Source organism: Manacus candei, unplaced genomic scaffold (genome assembly GCF_025592945.1).
Source record: "Manacus candei isolate 608988 ecotype Guabito, Panama unplaced genomic scaffold, ASM2559294v1 h1tg000091l, whole genome shotgun sequence".
In the NCBI taxonomy this organism is placed as follows: Eukaryota; Metazoa; Chordata; class Aves; order Passeriformes; family Pipridae; genus Manacus; species Manacus candei.
The window spans coordinates 94,989-104,738 of record NW_026138139.1 but is presented as its reverse complement, the minus strand read 5'-3'; the positions used below and the strand labels follow the sequence as shown (position 1 = coordinate 104,738).

The 9,750-nt window shown below is 49.0% G+C and overlaps 1 long non-coding RNA gene across 1 annotated transcript; it reads left to right on the top strand.

Moving 5' to 3' along the window:
• Positions 1-995: 995 nt before the first annotated feature.
• Positions 996-2,375, top strand: LOC127460932 (uncharacterized). Its single transcript, XR_007899910.1, has 4 exons — positions 996-1,376; positions 1,654-1,699; positions 1,989-2,051; positions 2,269-2,375. It is a non-coding gene; the product is annotated as an uncharacterized LOC127460932 (long non-coding RNA).
• Positions 2,376-9,750: the final 7,375 nt, after the last annotated feature.

Sequence of the window (9,750 nt, the reverse complement as noted above, 5' to 3'; positions counted from 1 at the left end):
TTTGGTGGATGTGTTTCTTTAGCTTTAGTTTGTGTCAACACTGTATTTCACAATGCAGTTGTGAACTGTATTTCACAATGCAGTTTTTTACTGGTGCGGGTGCAGATCTTTTCTCCTTTGATAGCACGACACCGGAGGTTTGTTTGCCCCCTAGGATTGTTTGGAGAGTGTCTCATTTGAATGAGGAAGAGTATTCCACAAGCTGCCACTTGTTGCAGCTCTGCCGAGGTGGGGCATGGCAGGGAGAAATGCAGGGCATGTTGATTGCTCATCCCAAGGCTTTATCTGGAGGGCATTCCTTCTGCGAGGCACACTTCTTCCCCTAAGGAAAAGGAGACATTTCCCCTACAGCAATGTTTAACTATTAAAATTCCCCCTCCACAATTTCTCTAGGAAATACCCAGGAGCGTTTGCCCACCTCACCAGGTTAATCAGGATCTTTTGGTTGCACACCGAAGGTACCTTCTGCCCTGCTTCCAAACCATGCAAAAGCACAATGGATGGTGTAACATGGTTGCTTTGTTACTCTCTAATAACAGTTTTCTTCCTTTGCAATCTCTGATTTCATTGAGGTGGCTGCTGTCCTAGTTTTAGAGGGAATTTTCGGCTGAGGTCTCTCACAGCTGGTTAAAATGTGTAGCTAAAAAGTGTGTAAAACAAATCCCAAGGGAGAAGCAAGACCCATCCTAAACAAACTTTGCTGAACAGGAGATTAGATTTCAAGGAGTAACAGAGTTTATAATAGGGAGTATTTGCTTTAAGGGCTGCCAAGGATAAATCAGGAAGGAGAAAGGCTCACGAGGTAGCAGGATGAGTGGAGGAGATCTTAGGAATATGGGAAGAAAAGCAAACCACCATGAAGTGAAGATGGACAAAGAAAGAGAACACAAATATAGGAAAACAGGTTAACAGTTGTGATGGGGAACTGGATAAAGAGTACTGAAACAAAAATCCACTCAGATTTGTTCATATAATTAAAGAAACTTGCTGAACTGTTCTTGCTTTCCATTTGCTTGTGCTGGTCATGAGTGTTCAACCAACCGAGCTGTGGCTCAAAGAGTGATTCTTTCAAAGCTGCAGGTACAAGTATTTGCACAAGCAAACAGCAAAATCATGTCCTGTTAATATTAGCACTGCAATGACTTGCCTTTTCCTCCAGTCAGGAAATGGAAACAATGGCACAAAACTTAATGTGACCAACAGAACTTAATTGCCAACAGCAAATGGTCCCAGGGAACTGTTCAAGAACAATTGATGGATGCAAACTGGGAGATTGCATCACTTTGAGTCACAAAGGAGTCTATGCAAATAGAAGTGTTGCTGGTTATTCCAAAGATAGAAAGTCATGGTGTCACTGGATAAGCTGACATAAACATGTAAACACCTTCGGTCAGGGGGAAATGAGGGTAATGGTGATGTGGAGGGGAAAAGAACCAGAATCTGAAGGGCAGTGTGAAGGCAAAATGGTTGATGGGGGGAGGAAACAAGGGAATTTGGAAATCTGATAAGAAAACTGGCATCACAGTGCTCTTTCTAAGTAGAAGTGCTCAGAAATTGAATAGCCTGTTGTTTCACCAACACCAGTGTCAGGGTCACTGGGCTGCCCCTTCCTCCCTCGTGAATGAACTTGAGATGATGTTTGCTCTTTTCCAGCACTGCTGCATCACTGCATCATTTTCTCTGCCTCCTGACACAACAGGTAACTAAAGATAGCAACTCTTTCCTACGCAGTTCCTTGACAGCTGGCAGTGAATGACCCGTGTCCCTGCAGATGTATTTTTGGTTCAGTTACTCCCTCAGTTGTGTTTCACTAATCCTAAGTCCTATTATCTCCCAGGCTCCTGCTCCCTTCACCTGTGCAGTGACTGTAACTGCCCAGGGTTTCCCTCATTCCAGTAGTTTACCTGAACCCTTAGAGAGCTTTTGTGCTTTTTCTGTCTCCTCACTCCATTACTTTCATTTTTGTGTGTTTTCCTTGTCTTTCTAAGGCCTTAGAAAAACCCTTCTTTGGGATCTGGCCCCCAGTGCTCCTTGCCAGCCCTGCTTTGGAGGTGAGGGGGAGAGAAATGCTGCTCCTAAGGTGTTTTTTTTTTGGGATTGATTCTCAATGAAGACTCCAGGAACACCTGGCAGGTGTAGCCAAAATAGAGCTGTTTATTGGGGGGGAGTGCAAACCAGGAAAACACATGTGGTGCCTCCCGCCGGTGGCTGAAAAAAATGGGAAAAACCACTTTGATGAAGTATTAAAAGGTTGTTTTGCTTTCACAGATTCCACAGAAAATTCACTACAGCCAGAAATTAAAATACCAGTCCGTACACAATGGCAGTATTGACTCCAGGAGTGTAAGGGAGGCACTTGGGATCACGCCCCCGTCTTTCTGGGTCTCTTTCTTGACTATATAGGGAATTTGGTCAGCTAACTGTGGTCTTGAATCACGCCCACGGCAGATGACTAATGCTGCCCTAAACAGAGATTTGTAGTACAAACCCTCACCATTTCCACTGAATGGAGCTGGTGCCCTGGCAGACTGTGGGGTTGGCACAGAGTGCCAAAGGGGGTGACCTCGGCCAGGCCAGTGGCTCCCTCTCATCCCAACCACTCCAGGAGAAATGGCCAGTGGAGGAAAGCCCTCCTGAGCTGGGACAGTGATGCCAACCACTTCGCTCTGGGGATTATGTAGTGGTACCCTCCCTGCTCCGTGCCTTCCCAGGTGGATGGTGCTTGTGGGAGCTGGATACAGCCAGGCTTCCTCCTTCTGCTCCCAGGTTTTTTGGGGGAACAAATACTGTGGAGCAAGAGTGGCTTGCTCTCAGATAGAGGGGTTGGTGAGAAGGAGGGGAAGGGGCTGTGGAGCTCTCCAATGCTTCTCCCCACGCTGTGGGCAGTGCTGATGCCTTACCCCGTAGCTAATCTCAGTTTATCCCATGTTTCTTCAACATCCACCTTAGAGGTTTTTTTGTTTTTTTTTTTTTCTTTTTTTTGCATCCAGATCTTTATCTTTTGCTTGTTTGTCCAGTTTTTGGGAGAAACCTCCTCTCTTGAGCTTCCCCAGGACGGGCAGAGCCCTGACTGAGCCCCCATCACCTCTTTTCAAGCCCTGAGCACTCACCATCCCTTCTGGAGCCCAGAATACACTTCCTAGAGAAGAACGAGATGGGAATCTCGGTGCTGAGGCTGCCTGGCTGCTGGTGGTACCAAGTGTGATGTATCTGGGGGGCTGCTGAGAGCACAACCAAAGCAAGAGGCTCCCTCAGTAAAGATCACTGAGCAGCTCCCGTCTCCCAGCGAATTCTGACCCACTTTCCCGGTTAATCTCTTTTCCAGCAGTGCTGTCACACCTCCCCATTCTCTTTCCTCGCAGCCGCTTCAGTTTTCAAGCTGTTTGTGGCGAGGATGTAATTATTTAAATTGCTCTTCGTAGTTACACGCGGGCTGTAAAACTAAGAGCTTGAAACAGTGCCCCAGCCTAGATAATGGACCCTGGAATCTGAAAGGCTGAATTCCAGTGCAGGTAAATTTGCAGCTGGCTACAAATGTCACCAAATTCCTGCTGAGCCACCAAAATTCCTGAAATGCTCCTGAAAAACTTTTTAATGCATTTGAGTCCCTCTTTCTCCTGTTTTGGTTTCATGGACAGGGCTGTGGCAATGAACCTGTGTCTGCCCCAGAGGTCGGTGCTACAGGAGGGTGATTGTCGCTCATTAAGCACTTAAAAAGAAAAAAAAAAGCCCCTTGAACACACATTGAAACCAAGCTTTTGAATTGAAAATGCACTCGGCGTAAGGTAGTTCGTTGATTCAAAACTCACGTGAGGAGAAGAAAAAAAAACCCTAGAAAGTCTTGGAAGTGTGGTCTGACAGACTTTCCATCTGTAAAATGCTCGGAGTTTAGAGTCTGGCAGGGCTCAAAAGCCTTGGCAGAGCTGCTGGGGAAGCTGCTGGAGGGCACACCTTGTGCCAGCTGGGCTCTGCTCACCTGTGCCAGCCCAGAGGTGATGGGGTTTGCCAGGAATAGAAGCCCTGGTCTTTTGCCAGCTTGTATAAATACTGTTCCCGACAGAAAAACAATAAAGCCGTCGTTTTTCCCCACCTGCGAGCCATGAGGGAAAGTCAGGGGCACTCCTTTTACAGAGGTGCTTCCCTTTGATGGCTCTGTTTCTTATCAGCACAGCTCTGCCAAGTGGCTGTTGATACTCAGGGTTTGGTGTTTGAGATCCCAGAGCTCAGAAACAAACGTGGGTAAGAACAGGCAGGACAGCAAATGCAGTTTTCTTCTCATTTCATTGAGTCACCTGGTACCTGATCCTCAGGGCAACGTGAATGAAAAATTCAAGTGGGCAGGCAGCTCAGCATGCAAAACCCCATCTATTCTGTGTAAAGCAAGCAAAGACCTGGCTTTTTGGGCTGGATCCACTTGAAGCAGGGCTGGAGGAGCACAAGACTGGAGATGGGGAGGTTGTAAATCCCCACTCCCGTCCCTGTTGCTCAACCTCACTGTCCCCACCTACGTGGCAGCAAAACCACCCACGAGCTTTGCAAAGTCCTCTCACATTTTTCACACTTTGCCTTTTTCATAAAACTGAGCTCCAGCACTTCCAGCCCCGCCAGTGGAGAAGGTCAGGGCTGCTCTCAAGAGCTGGGTGTTTCCACAGAGTGAAAAAGCAGCCCTAAACCCAAGTCCCCAGCAGGAAACATTTCTTACTCATGCCCTGCTCATACTTACTCTGCCCCGGTGGCCAAGCTCACGGAGAGCAAACGTCCCTGCCAGCCACAGGGATGGGCTCCAGGTGTGAGAAAGTCCATGGGCTGAGAGCAAACAGAGCACTCTCACAAAGGGAAAGGAGGCTCAGGAGCTACCTGCTCTGGGGAGGCTGAGCCCTGTGGTCCCAGACGAGCTGCTCTCACTTTGTTTCAGTCTTCCCACCCAAGGAAAGAGAATAATATTTGCTCGCCGCCCTCGCCGGGGCGTTGGGAGATGGCAAGGAATGTCTGCACAGTGCTGCAAACATAGAAGGTGTTAGAAAAATGTGAGGCCTTTAGGTGCCAAACAGTGTATTTGAACACTGCAGGAAAGGGAAACGCGGCACTCAGACAGCCGTGGGGCGAAGCAAGACAGGTTTATTGCAGACAGGAATGTTTAAACTCCCAAATACAGGAGGTGACGGGCTGAAGGCACTCCATGAAGGGCTGCCCATTGGCACCAGGCAGCAGAGGCAGAGAGGTGGATGGTTCACCTGCATGGGCTGCCACGTCTCTCACTGGGCCAGGCATGGAATGGGAGGGAGGGAGCTTGGCAGAGGTGGGGGTGTGGAAAGGAGGCGGATGTTTTTGACAAGTCACCTATGGATAGAGCCAGAGGGTGCTGCAAGCCCTTGCCTGCACACACTGGTTATCAGGCAGGGCATTCGTGCTCCTGCAAGTGCTGGAAGTGCTGCCACTTCACCCCCCAGGCCGTGTCCCCTGAGACAGGCAGGTCACTGCCCTCATGGGATGCACTGGCTGCTGTGCTGAGCCCCCAGCTCGCCCTGAGGGGTGAGGAAAGGGACAGTTGCTGTTCCCTGTCCTGCTTTCCCTGGCAGAGATGGCTCTGCAGGGTCAGGGTACCCAGCAGAATTTGGTCCAGGATATTTCCCAAGGTCAGACCTGGCCACGGGCGCATTTCCCCGTGAGGAGTTCTGTGATGCTGACAGCGATTTCGTGGAGCAGATGGCACTTATTGCAAGGAGCAGCCCAAAAACTTTCTCCCTGGATACCACAGCTGTTTTAAAAGGGCAGAAAATGCTTTGTGAAGAAGGGATGCCCTGTGATGCTTTATTGCATCAAGCTGCACCAAGTCAGAATCTCGTGGGGACAGGGGGAAAGCCGAGGCTGGAGCTGTTACAGGGCCATTTCCCTGGGATTGTTCCCCAGCAGGGCCTGGCAGCCACAGCCTCCCCATAGCAACTGCCACAAACAAAGCCCGGGGCTGCAGAGGAGCGATGACTGCAGGGAGAGGGGAAGGGAACAGCCAAACTATTTTTGTATTTCCGAACTACGCAGCTGCTATTTTTTACTTTTGCGTGCTGAATGATCTCTGTGTGTGTGTGGTGCCTGCTGGGTGACATCCCTCTGCTCTCCTCTGCTTTCTCTCAGCTGAAGTCCCACCTTTTTGGCTGAGGAGCTTCATGTTTATTGAGTGAATGCATCTCTCTGTGCACATGTGCAGTGTTTGTTTCCCTACTGTGCTTATTACTTAATAGTGGAAGTCTGTACTATTTATACCACACCCCAGCATCCAGCTGGTACCATCAAGTACCTCCTGGCAGAGCTGGGACATGCCCTGAGTGAGTGTGGGCACCCTCCTTGGGTTAATACATCCCTCCAAGGGCTAGGGACAGCCTGCCAACCTCCAGGCTGCAGGGGATCCCACATGGCTCCATGCCACCAGGTACCATCTCGGACATCTCTGCTCCTTATGTCCCTTGGAGACCTTCTTCTCATGGCCAGGCTTAGGCTCAGGAAGTGGGGATGGCACAGGGGAGGAAGGAGGGCCATCACCCAGCCGTGGGCCAGGGGACACTCACCATCTCTGCCAGGTAACCCGGGGTACAAGGGCTGCTGTTAACCCTCACAGCAGCTGCAATAGAATTAGTTGCAATTGCCCTGATTGATGAGACGTTGACACTGAAATCTGGGAAGATCAAACCCCTGGACCCAAGTGAGGGTCTGTGGGCAGTTTGGAGAGGTGAAGGTGTGAGCTGGCAGCCACAAACACCCAAAATCCTTGTGGCAAGATCAGTGCTCCAGGGCCAGCACTTCAGGGAGACACCGGAGAGCACCTCAGGAACCCCTGTGGTGACACAGATCTTCTGGATGAAGGGCAGTGATGGCCTGGGTTATGAGTTACAAAAACTAGGTAGGAGACTTTTCACTCCTCCACGTGATTCCTGGAGGTGAGGGAAATATTCTCTTGGAGATACAAAGACCCTCAGCAGCTTTTTATGGAGTGTGAGAGAGAACAGACCAGTCTCCTTTTCACAGCCAGCTCAGGGGCAGGAGCTGGACCAGGCCCTGGTGGCTCAGGGTTCCTTGTGGGGGTGGGATTTGACTCACCTTGACATGTCTGTGCTGTTTCCATCAGCACAGCACCCAAGGCTCCCTTTATTGTCAGTGGGAGAAATGGGTGTGTTTTTGGGCATGAGTCAACTGGCCTATTTTTGCTTTCTGTCTTAGGGTAAGGTGAATTCCTCTGGATTTTCCTCTTCCTTTCAGGGTGCTGTAAAGTGGCAATTACCTGAAATAACTTGATGCCTTCAGTGGGTCAGATGAATTGCCATCCCAACTTAGCTGTCCATGTGCCCTCCTGGGCAAAGGTAATTTCAGTTGGCTTTGCTCATGCTGCAAAAAAAGTGTGTAGGAATCCCTGAGTTATGGCAACTTCTTTTTTATTTCAGCATGAAGAGAGGAGAAATTCAGTGGCTCAGAAACCAAAGGCCAGCAAGTGAGGAAACCAATGCTGCCATGCTTTCTCCTGTTAATCCCATTTTTTCTGTTAAAGGATTCATCAAGAATCTGGTGGAAAAAGTAAAAATCGCAGTAACACAAAGCAAAGTGAAAGAATTTACTTAAGACCTGTCTTTTTTTTCTGCTTTCAAGTGCTTGCAGTATTGAACTAGAATAAAACATGAGGCTGAAAGTCATAGCTGGAGTACAGAAATGAGGGTGCTATCCATGCTTATGCTGCAGCTGCAGCTTATTCTCTGTTGAGCTTGGGTTAGGACACCACTGTGCAGTCAGTTCTTATCCTAATTCATCACAAAAGCAGTAGCAATTGCTGGTGGTCATCACACATTTGATATTTTTTTCTCCTGGAAGCTCCTAGAGGATGAACAGCTTTGGGAAGCATCTGCTGGGGCCGGAGGTGAAGCCCTGACCTGGAGAGGAGCCTTTGTGTGGTGGTGATTTATAGCCAGGTTTGTACAGCCACCACTGGAGGGATGCACATCATACCAGCCCCTGCTACAGTCATCCTGCAGAAACCTCTCTCCTTTTACTGGAAATTTGGTGTTTGTGGAGATGCCACTCAAACCAGCCCTTCTGCCAGGGCTCACAACGCGCTCGGGAGGTCAAGTTCCAGCACGCGGCTTGTTCCCTGCTAACCAGGCAACCGAGTGAATGAATCAAAGGAATAATTAACGAGCTTTCAGAGGTGGAGACAAGTCAGAGCCGCTTCTTTACACCTCCATGCAAATTCAGCCTGAAAACCCCCCACCCCTACGCGCTTGCCAGGGGTTAGAGCCGCTTGCTCAGAGCTTGTTGAGCAATCCCCTAAAGTACTAAAGTACTCGGTGTTCCTGCCTGCACAGGCAGGGCAGCTGAGACACCCCCGGCCTGGTGTGTGTTTGGGGGAAGGGCTGCTGTCTGTTTGGGTGGGTATGTGTCGGAAATAAAGGAACAATAACACCATTCTTCGCGCGCCCGATAAATCGGCCCTTTGTTCTCCCCTCCTCGACGCGCTGGAGGGAAGTCGCTGCAAGTGCCATTGTTTTCCCGGAGTGTTCTTGAAGGGCTTCGGTGTGTTCTTTTCCTCTGCTTAATTCAACGTGTCTTTCAGAATATTCCAGATGGAAATATCCGAGGAGAAAACTAAGATTCCGTTTCTCTTATTGCGTTTTTGAGCCACCTCTGGAAGATTTCGAGGCTCGTTTGTTTGCAGAGTAAGACAGGTCCGAAAATGATTTGTTAGTGATTTCAACCTGGCGAGTCTATAAAGAAGTTTAGGTTGTGGGATAGGGAAAAAAAAACCATCCTTTTATCCCTAATATCCTTTGCTCCAGGCTGGGGCAGACAGCCTGCCCGTGGCCCCCTTGGCGCTGTTCAACTGACTGGCACCATTCAAGCAGTTCCTAAATTCAGCAGAAGACTAGCATAGAATTGGGAAGGGTGGTCCTGCTGGAAGGCTCACAGCCATGGTAATATTCCTGAAGAGAATTCTTTTCTCCTGTAGGTGTGCTGTACATCCGTTGCACATCCTAAAGCAATTACAGGAGAAAGAAGCCAGAAAAAGGGCTGTGTGCCCAAAACCTCACCTGTGTTTTCCAGCTGTGTTAGGGAAGCTAAGAAAAGCCATTTCCTCTTCCCACAAACCATCTTTCTTTGAAGGCAGCTATGTGTGGAATAAAAGGTGTTTTTTTTCAGAGTATTTAAGGAAAGCATTAATAAGACGGGTCTCCTTCACAGCCCAGCTGAAGAACCTGTCAAGAAAAGTCTGCTCTCCACCCTCCCCACACCACAGCACTTCAGGGAAAGGTGAGGTGCTGTTTCCTTGGCACAAAAGCCAGAGGATGCAGAGGATCACAAAGGATGAGACAACTTTCCCCCCTGGCCATGTTCCTGCTGGCGCTGTCACTGCGGTTCACTCTTGCTTTCCTGGCTGGTCTCACCTGGGGCAAAATTCCCTTCACTTCAGTGGCAGAAAGACAGAGACATGTTTCAGAGGGAGAAAAGCAGCAATGATTTAGTCACTGTTTTGTGAAGCACTGGAATGAGGAGGGAAAAACAGGTTTAATGTTTTGAAAGTGATGGATCCCTCTGTCTGTCTACCCACACAAGCCCTGGCTCTCAGCATAACATAGAAATGCTTTTTTTTTGCATAAAAGCAACAGAATCAGGCAAAGCAAAAAAAAAAAAAAGGGATCTGAACCCAAACTTTTGGGAAATTGTGGCTTTGAGCTTGGAACTTGGAGCCTTGCACATGTGCAGGCATGCTGG